Source organism: Vanessa tameamea, chromosome 12 (genome assembly GCF_037043105.1).
Source record: "Vanessa tameamea isolate UH-Manoa-2023 chromosome 12, ilVanTame1 primary haplotype, whole genome shotgun sequence".
Lineage (NCBI taxonomy): Eukaryota > Metazoa > Arthropoda > Insecta > Lepidoptera > Nymphalidae > Vanessa > Vanessa tameamea.
Window position 1 is genome coordinate 8,260,391 of NC_087320.1, and position 13,750 is coordinate 8,274,140.

At 30.3% G+C, this 13,750-nt stretch overlaps 1 protein-coding gene and 1 long non-coding RNA gene across 2 annotated transcripts in view; both read left to right on the forward strand.

Annotated features, from left to right (window-relative positions):
- Positions 1 to 13,750, forward strand: part of LOC113393051 (suppressor of lurcher protein 1-like) — a 308,266-nt gene that overhangs the window by 177,552 nt on the left and 116,964 nt on the right. The gene's annotated exons all lie outside the window — the stretch shown is intronic.
- LOC113393056 (uncharacterized) lies at positions 1,010 to 3,003 on the forward strand. Its single transcript, XR_010309278.1, has 2 exons — positions 1,010 to 1,269; positions 2,747 to 3,003. It is a non-coding gene; the product is annotated as an uncharacterized LOC113393056 (long non-coding RNA).

Below are 13,750 nucleotides of genomic sequence, written 5' to 3' on the forward strand. Positions count from 1 at the left end.
TCTCAATGTTAATATTGTGTTTTTATAAACATATATATCTTTTATCGAATATTGTACCTTAGTGCTCATCCACAGTCTGTGTATCCAATTTTGATTTTAATCCAGTCATTATATTATATAATGTGAAATACACAAGCTGAATTGGTGGTAATTAATATATATTTTGTAATAGTTGTATGAAGACAAATGACGAATTAAATTTTCGTAAGAAACTTAATTATATGTAGGCAAAACCGAGGGCTCAGTGCTTCGGCTGAATGCAAAGAAATGATTTGACGTATGTATGTATGATGATTTCTCTTTCTTCTGATTTTTAAGCCGCTTAGCTGTTCAGATCAAGTAAATAAAAAAATATATTTTTGAACTCTTCATAGATTATAATTATATTGAAATATATAAGCTGTCGTAGTTCAATTTACAATTGTACATAGTGGATACATAACCATAATATCTATGTATTTTTCCTATTGTTACAAAATTGTGATACCAGTGATGCTTCATATTCAAACTTATTATTTAAACGTATCATTAAGACTTATTCATATTTCTAAGTATATAATTTTTTTGATATCATAATTCTCTATTCTTTATAATTTCGAAGAGGATTTTCCTTGATGCCATTTTAATTGTAAATATTTACGTCACGAGGAATGCAAATTAATCATCATAACCATATAAATCTGTAAATATTATTTCCAAGCTCCCATGTCTGACTTTGCATTTGTAAATTTGCCTAATAATATGTATAAAAAACATTCAAAGACAAACCGAAATAGCAGATTTTCATGTATTACAGATATATGCGATAGAGAACGAGATAGAGAGAAAGAAAGAGATAGAGCTCTACAAAGTTTTCTTGAACCAATTATCATTTCCAAAGCGTTAGTTTGGAAAGCATTTCTTCGACCGGCAATTTTCTCTTTAGCAATGTTTACATTATAAGCAACTATATTCCGATAATTATCCAAGACGTAAATTATGCAACCTATGCTAAACTAGTATAATTTATTACAAAAACAAACAACATGCCCAAACAACACATACCTGCTATAATAATAGTATAATTATATCCATAATAATATATATACGGAGTCTCAGCATATGTTTTGTATACCGTTACACGTATTATATAAATAAAAGACAAGAATCATTCCGATCATTGCTATTTTAACTGAGTAACTTAAGCCATGACTAACGTGTTTGTATTTGCGACTGTGCTTCTTGTGTCTTTTGTTGTCGCTATACCAACGGATGAAGAAACCCCTCTAAGTAAGTACAATTACATATAAATACACGGAATATTTATATAAGTATGTATAATGCTTATACAAAAATAGTGGAAAAATCATGCTTGACCGTGTGGGATTTTCCCGTTGAATCTCTCGGCAACAACTGACTTTCCTGTCACTAATGAGGGCAATAGAACGGAGTATAAAGAAACAAGGTTATAATATTATATTAATGAAAAGATGGATCCAATTTATAAAATAAGAACTGTGGTAGTAGTTAAAGTTAGTGTATCTTAACGGATAATTGAGAGTTAAAACCCAGGCAAGCACCACAAAATTCATACGTAAATGAAAATCCAAATTTAATGGATATAAATGTTTTTTGAATTACAAATTTATTACAAAACCCAGAAATATACATTTACAATCCCATGCTCAATGTATATTAACATTTTATTAGTACATAATTATATTTAACATTTTGCACAGCACGCTGTCCTTCTATGTAAATAGGGGCAAAGATTAAATCAATATAAACACGCAGTTTTTACTGTACATAAATATAATTGAAACGGTAAATATGACACTATGAATAGAGTCGGTGTTTATCTCTATATATCTATATATATATATAAACGTCATGTATTTTAAATAATTATGTCTGCAAATACACAATAGTAATAACGTGTTCCTACATTGTAACTCCTGGAAAACCTAAGAAATATTATAAACACTAAGTTGCACTAGATTAGAAAAGTATTTCGGTTTTTAGTAATATATATAATACTAGCTGTCGCTCTGCTTTGCTCGCGTTTTAGGGGTTAATTTTAAGATTTTAAGGTAAAGTAGCTCTTGTTCTCCCTTGAAGGTCAAGTTTGCTTCATACCAAATTTAATCAAATTCGGTACAGTGCACACATAGACAGAGTTACTTACGCAATTATAATTTTAGTATAGGTAATATAATAAAATTCAATGCAGTTTTTTCTTGGTATTCGTTGTCAGAGTAGATGTTATGGGTACGTACCTTTGGATCTGGATACGGATATTTGAATAATATTTTACCCGTTACAGATACGGTTATGGATACGAAATTATTTCGAATTATCCGATTGTTTTGGATTGTTTCTGTTACGAATAAAAGATTAATTAAAATTAAAGAGAAACATAATAATTAGCTAAAAAATAAATATTAATTCTCCTTTTAAGAATAACACAATGCAAAAACAAAATTATAATAATTTGTTTATATCAGATTTGGTTACGGCTACAGATAGATTTTTGTTTCGGATATCCGATGGTTTCGGCAACGGTTACTGACCTCCTTAACATACCTAGTTTCTAGTACACACAGTTTCAAATCACTTAATAATATTAAAAGTGTCCCGCCCCGGCTTCGCATAGATGCAATTTGTGAATAATGAATACCACAGTATACATACAAACAAACAAACTGTACCTAGTTATCATATAAGTATATTTTATAATCTGTAATACAAATTCGTTTTATGTTTTCAGGTTGTCCAGATAATGAAAAGTATTACAAATGTTCTCTTGAAGTATGTTATAAGAAGTGTGAACATTTGAAAAAGCCAACGCCGTGTCCAAGTATCTCTAGTGATTGCTTTCTGCCATCTTGCGAGTGTAAAAATGATTACTTGAGAAACAGCGATGGCGTCTGTGTACCTTATTTGGAATGTTGAATGTCAATTGAAATTATGTGAACATTTAGTTTCAGACGAATGTATTTGATAATTACATAAATCTGATATTGATATTGACTCTCCTTTATTAATCTATGATAAATGTTCAATTGTAAAGATTAATTTCATTATACTGTAATACATAAACACACATACACGCACATAAATAAAACAATATACTTACGTCGTCAAAAATAAGAAACCAGAAATTCCTGGCCAAAAATAAATTCTAAAGTAAAAAATTTTACTCGGCATGATGTAAGGGTTCTAACGATACCATACTTACCACCAAATATCAAAATCAATTCAAGCATTTAAAGTTTAAAGACGAACAAAGAATCTCACTTTCATACACGAAATATAAAAGCGTTTTTGTCAGTCGAGTGAAAATATATAAATCTTTATATCAGTGATAGATTGTAATCCTAAGCCGAAGTGCAAAAATTATTCTATTAGTATGATTTATACAATAACCATTGCCAAATTGATTGCGTTGAACAGTCTGTTGCTGATATTAGTTTGATATGTATGTATTTTTTTTTATATTTAAGCAAGCTGTTACGTGATAAGATTTGTAAGATGAAGGCATATTTATGAATTAAATTATTTATAGAGCACTACCTACCGAAACTTCGAAGTATTCAATTGGACCAATTAGAAGACTAATTGATATCAAAGCTATTGAAATAACATTACAGACTTTGACGTTATATTGAGAAGCATATTGAAAATAATTAATTGAAAATGTATTTTTAACTCTTTATTCAAATTAAATATTTGATTTGTGTTATTCCTCTTCACAATTGCGGCAGAAAAGGGGACAAGTGTGATTTAAAAATGGCGTTACGTTGTTACCAGTTGTAACCCATTCCGAAGTACAAAACGAAATGTGATCAAATAAAAACTAACCGCCAGAATTGAATGTGTCAAGAGGTTACAGTATTCACCAAGTCAAGCAAATCAATCAGTAATTAAAGTTAAGAACTGATTCTCTGGCGAACCATGAACTAGAATAATTTTAAAAAGCCTTTAAATGAATCATTGCGAGGCTAAGATCTACCCTCCTTCGAGAAGAAGGACTAGAGCTTGTTACCTTTTTTACTGTGGGTATGGATTGGCGTATACAATCCAGAAACGCTTAAATACGTATCTACTCATTTTAATTAGTATCCCAAAAAAAAAACATGTTTTTAATTTAAAACATGACGAACTTCCATAAAACATTCAACTTTTATATAACCCCCTTAGTGGTAGATTATCTAAAAACGCTTAAATACGTATCTACTCATTTTTGATCAGTATCCCAGAAATAAAGTTTCATATTTCTATCTTAAAAAATGACGGATTTCTATACAAACTTTCAACCCTTATTTCACCCTCGTAAGGGTATAATATGCATAAACACTTAAATAAGTATCTACTCCTTTTTAATCAGTATCCCAAAAATATAGTTTCATCTTCCTAACTTAAAAAATTACGGACTTCCATACAAACGTTCAACCCCTATTTCACCCCTTTAGGGGTAGAATTTCGAAAATTCGCTCCTTAGTAGGTATCATGATATGTTAGTTTATAAGTGTACAGCCTAAAATATAAGTTTTATGCTTCTAGTTCTAAAAATGTCAATACTTTCAACAACTTACAACCTTTTATCCCCCTTTTCAACCCTTTACAGTACTTTTTTCCAAATAAATAGTAGCCTATGTCCTTTCTCAGGCTCTAGACTATTTGTATACCAATTTTCATTTAAATCGGTCCAGTAGCTTTCACGTGAAAGCGAGACAGACAGACAGACAGAGTTACTTTCGCATTTATATTATTAAATATATATGTATAGTATGGATTTAAATTCAAGGAAAATGCCAAAATGATTTATTGGGCTAGCAATACCGATATATGATGATATATGGGAAGTGGGAAATGGATTAACGGCACGGATTTTAGCGAATTGACATTTTTGTGACGTTTTATATAATTTAAAAAAAAGTTAAAATTATAAAAATAATTTTTAATGTAACAAACTTATTCCATCACGCTATTCCAATAGTGGATATACATTTTGCGAATTTGGTTGAATTTAGGCACATGCAGGTTTCCTTACGATGTTTTCCTTCACCACCGAGCACGAGCTAGATGAACTAAAACCATAAATTGAAATGAAAAATAATTGAAAATTGCTTGACTAGGTTTGAAATCACTTTCACGAGTTTTCACGAGTCACAGGAGTGTCATAGAATATAATTACATAGTATAAAACAAAGTCGCTTCCCGCTGTCGGTCTGTCCCTGTGTTTTAGATTTTTAAAATAACAAAACGAATTTAGATCCAGTTTTTTTAATTGATATAGTTATTCAATTTTATGTATAATACATTCATAATATAGTAGAGAAACACTTATAAAGACATAGCGGTTTGTAATGACAAAAAGTTGTGAATGTTTTGTGTAAAGACATTCTGTAGTATATTTAGTATTAGCACCCGAGCGTAGTCGGGGCGGGTCGCTAGTAAGGTATAATATTCTGTGACTCGGGAATAAGTAAACCTGTTTGTCCTTTGTTGAAACCTCTCAAAGATCATCTCGGCTTGTCGTCCCATGGAACTATGTAATTTAGGAAATAGAGCGCACCTATGTTTGCGCACATATTCGTTTCCTAAATTATCTTCTATTCATTAATATCCGTTCAAAATGATCTACACCATAATTTTTGTTTGGGTTGAATGGCAACCTATATTACAAATATATAATTAAATTTAAACACTTTAATAAAGATCTGCAATAATTAGACAACTATTTTTTTAATTTTATATAGCACTTGTAATATATCCAGTACCGTAAAGGTGAACCACTGAGTCTTTTAAAATGTATTACTGTGCTCACAAATTTAACCTTCCACCGTACGGTAAATCGAGGTCGTTTTAAATCTTTTTCGCTGAAACATCTGAATATCCAAATACAGCCCAACACTATTTACACCCGAAGTGGACGAACATATGTCAATTGGAAATGTGCTCTATTTTCAAAGTATATTTAGGTCACTTTTCGCGTGACAGCTGTGTCATCTTGGTTTGATTATTCGATCGTAAGTCAAGTTAGCAACCCGGGATAAGCGTTTACTTCCCATTCGTAGAACCCCGACAGCAATAGATTCGGCTTATCTTGCATCAACGCTAACCACGAGGTCCTTTGTTTGTGTAGGCTTTAATCTTAATCAAAACGAAACAATACGGTTGATCTAATTCTAAGCTAACCAGGAAGATAGTAATCAAAAGAAAATATTTTCGAACATGATTTATCCGAAAAATTTCGTGCCAACTTGTACAACCGCCCGTCGCGTGTTCGTTCGCGAATAGTCGGGATTCTAGAATAGTCCTGCCACATGTCCTGTCAGTATTGAGAACTGTGTCTCGTGTATCTGTTTGTATTTGATAGTAAGCCACGTTCATTGTGTATTCTTTATATCGCTTATATTTATAATTTAATATCCATTTCCTAACAAAATTAATCAAAAAATTTTTTTTTTTATTTTATTTTGATTACTTGACAGTAAATGCTCACCACTGCCCAAAAGAACTATTAACAATTTTACATCGCTAATACAGCACCAACCTTGGGAACTAACATACATGGCATAACGCCACGTGTCTGCGGTTACAACAATAATAAGTACTGTTGTTATCCCTCCTTTTAAGCTTATCACTTGTATTAGGATTAGGTACGACAATAGCCCAAGGGGTCAGGATCGTTCCTGTGACTTTTTACATCGCTAGGCGGCCCGTAAACAATTATATGTGCTACTTTCATTCATTTGCACTACAATTATTAAGTATCAAGTAAATTGTTGCTTCTTGTAATCGACTTTTCTATCTGTAAGCTAAACGAATCGTTTCTCGAATAATCGATCATCAGTTGTAGACTTAAATAAAAATCACAAGATTCAAATACTCTTTCAGTATTTAAAATAAGGTATATTTGGTAAGAATATGTTGATATTAAACGATACGAAGAAAAGAGCCATACATAATATAAGTAGTAAAGTTTCAAGTAAAGCAAGCATTTACATTTAACTTCAAGCAGGAACTTTATGTAAGCTCGGCCTTTTAATAATTAATCTTGCTACGATACTTTAAATAAATTATTCATTCGAAATTGAATCTTATATATACAACATAAGAATATACCACAAATTATTATAGCTGTTGTTGAAATGGTTCATTGAAATATTAGCCCTGAAAGTCTTACAGCTGGGCAAAGATTTCTAGGTCATTTCAAAGGCCGAAAATAATTTCAATTAATTACATTTAACATTAATGGTGACATTGCGGTGTAGTCATGAAATGCAGTTTGTTTAAAGACGGCGTCCACAGCTGCGTGAGATTAACTACGAGGGCGCCGCAAACTAGGTCTATCATAGGTAGCATAGCTAGGTCAATCATGAAATGTGTAAGCAAAAATCCGAAAATTTTTAAATCTTTTAGTATTACGTACGGGGCCCTCAGTTTTTTCATTTCATTCCATTAATTATCCATTTCTAATACATTATATATATTTAAATATATCTAGTATTTAAATCTATTGTATACTTAAATTATTTTGCGTCATTGTACTGGCCGTTGACACCACGCGGATTATATTAAAAAGTTCCGAATCCAGTCAACTTCTCGAAGACCACGATATCTCTGTTCTTTATCATTGGGCCATTTTGATGTTATGATCTCGGATTTTCATAACTTGAGATGGAATTACATAGACCTATGGTTAACATGTATGCAGCATAGTATTTTTTAAATTATAAACACTAAAAAGGCTGTTTTATTATTTGGTATAATTACAAAATAAAATATAATTATAGATTAAAAATGACAACTGGTACAATTTAATTTAATTTATTTATTGCAAAAAATTTTTTTCTAAATTATCTTTTATTTCGTAATTGGACTTTCGTTCTATGACTTAAGCTTTTTTTTTAATTATTTTATTTTTTATCATTTTTTTAAATAATTATTAAAAAAAAAAAATTAATCAAAAGGCTCAAGACTTCTTAACTTGATTGTATTGCACATTACACAAATATTTACTTGAACAAAGCTAAGAAACACCAACATTTAAATTAAAACACAGCGTCTCATTTAAATGGTGCAATTTTTCCGTCACGGGTAATATTTATATCCTCATTTTTCCCCGTCAACACCTCGAGGCGACAACAAAAGAACACCCACAGACATGGCATACGATTTTTTCGCTACTATACACACACATATAAATGGTCCATTAGTGAAATGATATCCCGTTTAAAGTGTCCATTCTTTGAACGTGTATGAGTGATTGAAAGTATAACCGGGGCAAACACACATGCTCGGGCAACACTTAATGCTATTACTAAACTTAAAACCTATTAACGTTTGAACATAGTAATATTAAATCTTAATAACGTTAAGTAGCTATCTTATTAGTGGTAAATATTTTGGTAGTGGCCGCTTGGTGGTTGAATTTTTAAATATATTTTTTCTCTAATATAAATATGTATATGTTATATGAAGGACAGTTAACATATAAGTAGGCGAACGGGCAAAAGGATCACGTGATTTTATAACCTGAAATATTAAACATTCCTTACATCGCCCGTGCACCACCAACGTTGGAAACAGAGATGTTATGTTCCTTAAGTCGTTACTTTCACTGGCTTACTCACCCTCCGATCCAGAACACAGCAATACTAAAGGTACTAAAGGTAGGTAAGGAACTAAAGGTAGATTAAGGCGGTAGAATATTAGATGAGTGGATAGATCTACCCAAAAAGGGTTGCACAAAGCCCTACCAACGAGTAAAATAATAATATGATTACATTTTAGAATTAATTAGTTTTAATTAATTAAGTTTTTTTTTTTTGGAACCAACGCTCTCTTCTACTTAATTTACTTGTTGATAGGGCTTTGTGCATTGTTTATGTACGATGCACCGTTTGATAACAATTACGTATCAACTGTACATTACTTTTTTACTTCGTCATCATAATAATTATTAAATTACAGCAATAATTGTAAAGTAATAACAATATTTCAAGACTTTATTATTACATTTCTTGTAAAACTTTATTACAGGACCATAAAGAGATGTGATAAAACCGAAACATCTTGCCAAATCTATACATAAAATGAAATCGTTGCGGTTCGTCTTGTCTTTACGAGTAACAATATTATGTATGCATTGTGATTTTTTATTGAAGAATCAATTAATATACTATTTTTTTAAATTTGGAATATATATATATTTTTTTTTTACCTTTTTTATTATTAACATCAAGGCCTTAACTATAAACAAATAAGAAATAAAAGTATTTACTGTACAAATCATGACCGCGTGGAATGCTAGCAGCATTTCCTCGTTGAATTGAAATTCCGATGCTCTGGGCAAAAAAATGAACCATCCCTTCCATCATCAGTGGAGGCAATACGGCGAGTTGTTATACTTTTTTTTTACACTGTTCAAGGCCCAAGTGTTTCAATTGCAAATGGGACAAAAATAATACATAAACATATGTATTATTTTGTATATACTACTCGTATGTCTTTGAGTAGGAAATTGTGCAAGTTCCATTGGGTAGGTTCTTCTCTCAACGATTTGCTATGAATATTGTCATTTAGTAATTTGTATTGGTTTCTTTCGGTCTGAATGTTTGAATGAGCCATGGAGACTAAAGATAAAATTGACATCTATATTCTCTTCTGTCATCAACATTAATTCATGATTTTATTTAAGTTCTCATTATTTTAATTCACCGGTAGCCGCTCACATATTTAGCAGTGTATTGGCGACCGATGTATGATTATTATTCCTTACAATGTCAACGACCACGTGCCGTGGCAGCAACTTACCATCAAGTAATCCATACATTGGAAGTATGTCTGATATTTAATTATAAATTATATTCTTAATATATAATAATTTACATATGTATAAAAAACAGATTTCAATTGAACATCGGGTTCAGTTTGCCATATATATTCCGAATTGATGGTAGCTTTACATTTTATATAAATTTAATATGACTTTTATAAAGTATATTTACTTACGTTTACTTGAATACATATTTTGATCCGTATCTAAAGTCTTGGCTAACGAAATTTGTCGATATTCGATGCTTGAATTCGTAAAATGGAACGTCAAATGGGGATTTTATGGTTTACCTGATGTTTATGATCAAACCTACTTCAATATTTTTATGGAAATAAAATATTAAAAACTATTCGTTATTAGTTCAAAAGTATTACTCAAGTTAGTTTCTTAATAATCGTTTTCAAAATAATTAGGTTAATCACCTAGGTATCTAGTTCAAACAATTATACAATACATAAAATGAATACTTTTCATAATATTTTTCAATTTTTAGTGCATTTGTCAACTTTTTTTTTCAGTCTATTTAGGACTGTGATATAAGAAATTCGTCTTTATCGTAACGTAATCAAAGTAAGGCGTATTAGTGTGGATTTTTAGGTAAAAAAAACGAAATATAGAACCATGTACAAGTACATTACTCAGATAAAAACAATGTTCTATACAACACACATGTGTAAAGGAACATACTTACTATCACATCGATGGTCCCATATATTTTCCGCAGTAGTATTGGTATAATTTAACAGGTAATTCTTAATTAGATATAATACTACCGGAATAGTTTATCGGATTAATCCATTATAGATATTATCTTAATCTATCAATAGCTCTGGATATACATAAATACCACTATAAAAATCTGTAGTCTATTCCAACCATAAGAGGAGAAAAGCCAAATAAACAACATTTGACAGAAAATTGACGCGATATCATTGGTCGAGAGCTTGAATAATCTATGATATTCAGTATGAATTTGCGTAAAAATGGCGTTTTGAACGTCGACGAAACTGTTATCGGGATTTTGGAAGTAAAATTAAAGTTTAAATAAGTAGTTCAGTGAAATAGTGTTGTGTTATATATAAAGATATATTAATCATAAATTCTTAGTAGTGGACAATATAGCTGAGTTGTTAGGGAATCGCATGAAACTTCCATTGGAATAGGCTATGCATACTAGTATTTTATACGAAATTTAAGCTTTCAAATATTTATAAAAGCGTTACATAGAAATAAATTGAGAATAGTATGTTGTAAATATTATTTCCTTTGTCTATCACAGAACAAAGCCGAATTGAGTTCATATAAATTAAAATGTATATGTCGCAGGCAAATAGCTTAATTAGTCATCCAATGAAACGCCTTGTCACTTTACTAAAAGGTACTGTTCAATCAGCGGCCTGAATGACATTTAGCCAATACATCTTCCGTTCATAAGCTAGGCTGTTAATTAAAAGGCTAATTTAAACAGTTGACTGAGACATATCCACAAAAAAAATGCAAATTAATGTTAAAAAAAAGATGTTTAGTAAAAATTACAAACTAGCTTCAATAACATATGAATGCTGCTAGTAAGATAAATTTACAGGAATATCAATATCGTTAGGAATACACCCAAAAGAGCTATTCAAATTTTGTACAAATTCGAACTTAATTACATTATGCATGTACAGGGTTATTGGTAATTCGACGTATTCCCTTTAAGATGTGACAGGGGTAACTATATATAATTTGCGATAATATTACCCCTATGTGCATGATCCAAAAGTGATAATTTGAGTTATCACCTATTTTATCTTTTTTCAAAATAAGTCAAAAATGCAAAATAAATAATTTAAATCACATTTTTTCGTCTGATTTTGAAAAAACGATTAAACACTGGCTCTTTATCATAATTAAAACAATAATTATCGGTTCAAATTTAAAAATACGAGACGGAAAACGATATTATTTCAATATTTTTTTGATTTTTTTTCCACAAAATTGTCTTAAAAACCAGAAAATCCCTTTAAAACTTGTCTTACAGATTATTTTAAAAACATGAACATTTGCTTAGCTCTCCAAAAATGTATAATAACAAGGAATTTATTTCAAAGCAACTGAAAAAAATTACCACAAAAGACGCTGGTGGAAATTCGTATTCGAACATGAACGAATTCAGACTAAAGGTCGCTCTTTAAAATTCCCACAAAATTAATTAAAAGCAGTACCCGATGTAAATAAGACTAAAATATTTTTTTTTTAAATAAAATTTATAGACAGAAACAGAACATTTTTGACTTATTTTGAAAAAACCTAAAAAACGTGATAACTCAAAAATGGTTAACTTTTGGATCATGCATATAGGGGTTAAAATGTTTGTAAATAGTTACCCCTATCACTTCCTAACGGGAATACGTCGAATTATACCGTCGAATTAGAATATTTATTTCACAACCAAAATAATGTTCATAGCCTCCGAATTAAATACCTTTGACTGAACTGTACTAAATCCAGTAATTATATCACAGTATCGAAATTTATTACAACAAGTCGATAAAATAACTATACAATCCTTAAAATTATTTAAACAACATTGTTACAAGCTTTTATAGAACTTACAATGTAAGTCTGAACGGGTAAAATCTTGCAACTCAATTTAAAAACAAATATATTTAACCGATTGAGCTAAAATGTTGTACCTATACACGTTCAGTTTGGATGACAATGCATGGTTAAGTGTATTTAAAAACGTTTTTTAATTTATAAGTCTTCTAAGAACGCAGCCCTATTTCTTATATTATATAGTGTTTTAAGGTAATCCATTTTAAGATAAAGATGATTCAATTACGTAAGGTTATTATCCACGTTCGCAAAAGCTAGTCAACCTTCTCTATGAAAGTAAACCAATTACCACGACGCTAAGTAGATTAGTGTATTTATATGTGACATTGATCCTATAACTTATTTTGTATACGTAATGATAATAATTAAAGCATAAAACTACGATAATTAATCCATTTGACTTCTTCAAGGATACTAACTAAGACACTTCTAATAATTCCTAGAAGTAAATATTTTACGAAACATACTCGCGCAAAACAACCTGTGTTTTAGTTTAAATATTATATACTAGCTGTACCCGCGACTTCATGCGCGTTGTTTGAATTTAAGTTATTTGGATATTGTAGCATGATTCTATTTTTATTATATATATAAATTTAAAATAAAAGTAGCCTAAGTTACTCCTTATTACATCAGCTATCTGTCAGTGAAAGTCCCGTCGAAATCGGTTCAGCCGTTCCAGAGATTAGCCGGAACAAACAGACAGACAGACAGACAAAAAATTGTAAAATATGTTATTTTGGTATATATACCGTGTATACATACATATGCATTTAGTAAAAATGGGTTATTTTAATATTACAAACAGACACTCCAATTTTATTATATGTATAGATTTATTTTAACATAATTCCAAAAGGTTTTAAGTATGAAAATATTTTAAATAAATCCCTATTTATTTTTTGTTTAAATAAAATGCAACAAAGCATTACACTTGTACGAAATTATACTAGTAACAGTGGGAACATATGTAGCCAAAACCCCATTGTACTTTCGTTGGTGAAACTTAGTGCGTGAGTTTCGTCCACGTTCGTAAACGTTAGGCATAACGGTCGAGCTATTTAAATTGCTTCATGAATAGAGAAGGAACTTTACAGTGACCTGCTTACCCTAATTTCGTATGCACGCTTCGTTTTACAAAATGTTATGTAAGATAATGTGAAATTATAAAAAAAAAAGCAGAAGTTTGCTTTTTTGTTCATTCCAAATTTGTAATAATGTTTTTTTTATATGTAGAGTATCTTCACAATAGTTTTATGTTGGTATAGCATAATTTTAAGCGCCCTGGGGTTTTTTTTAAATATATGCATATATAAATTGGTT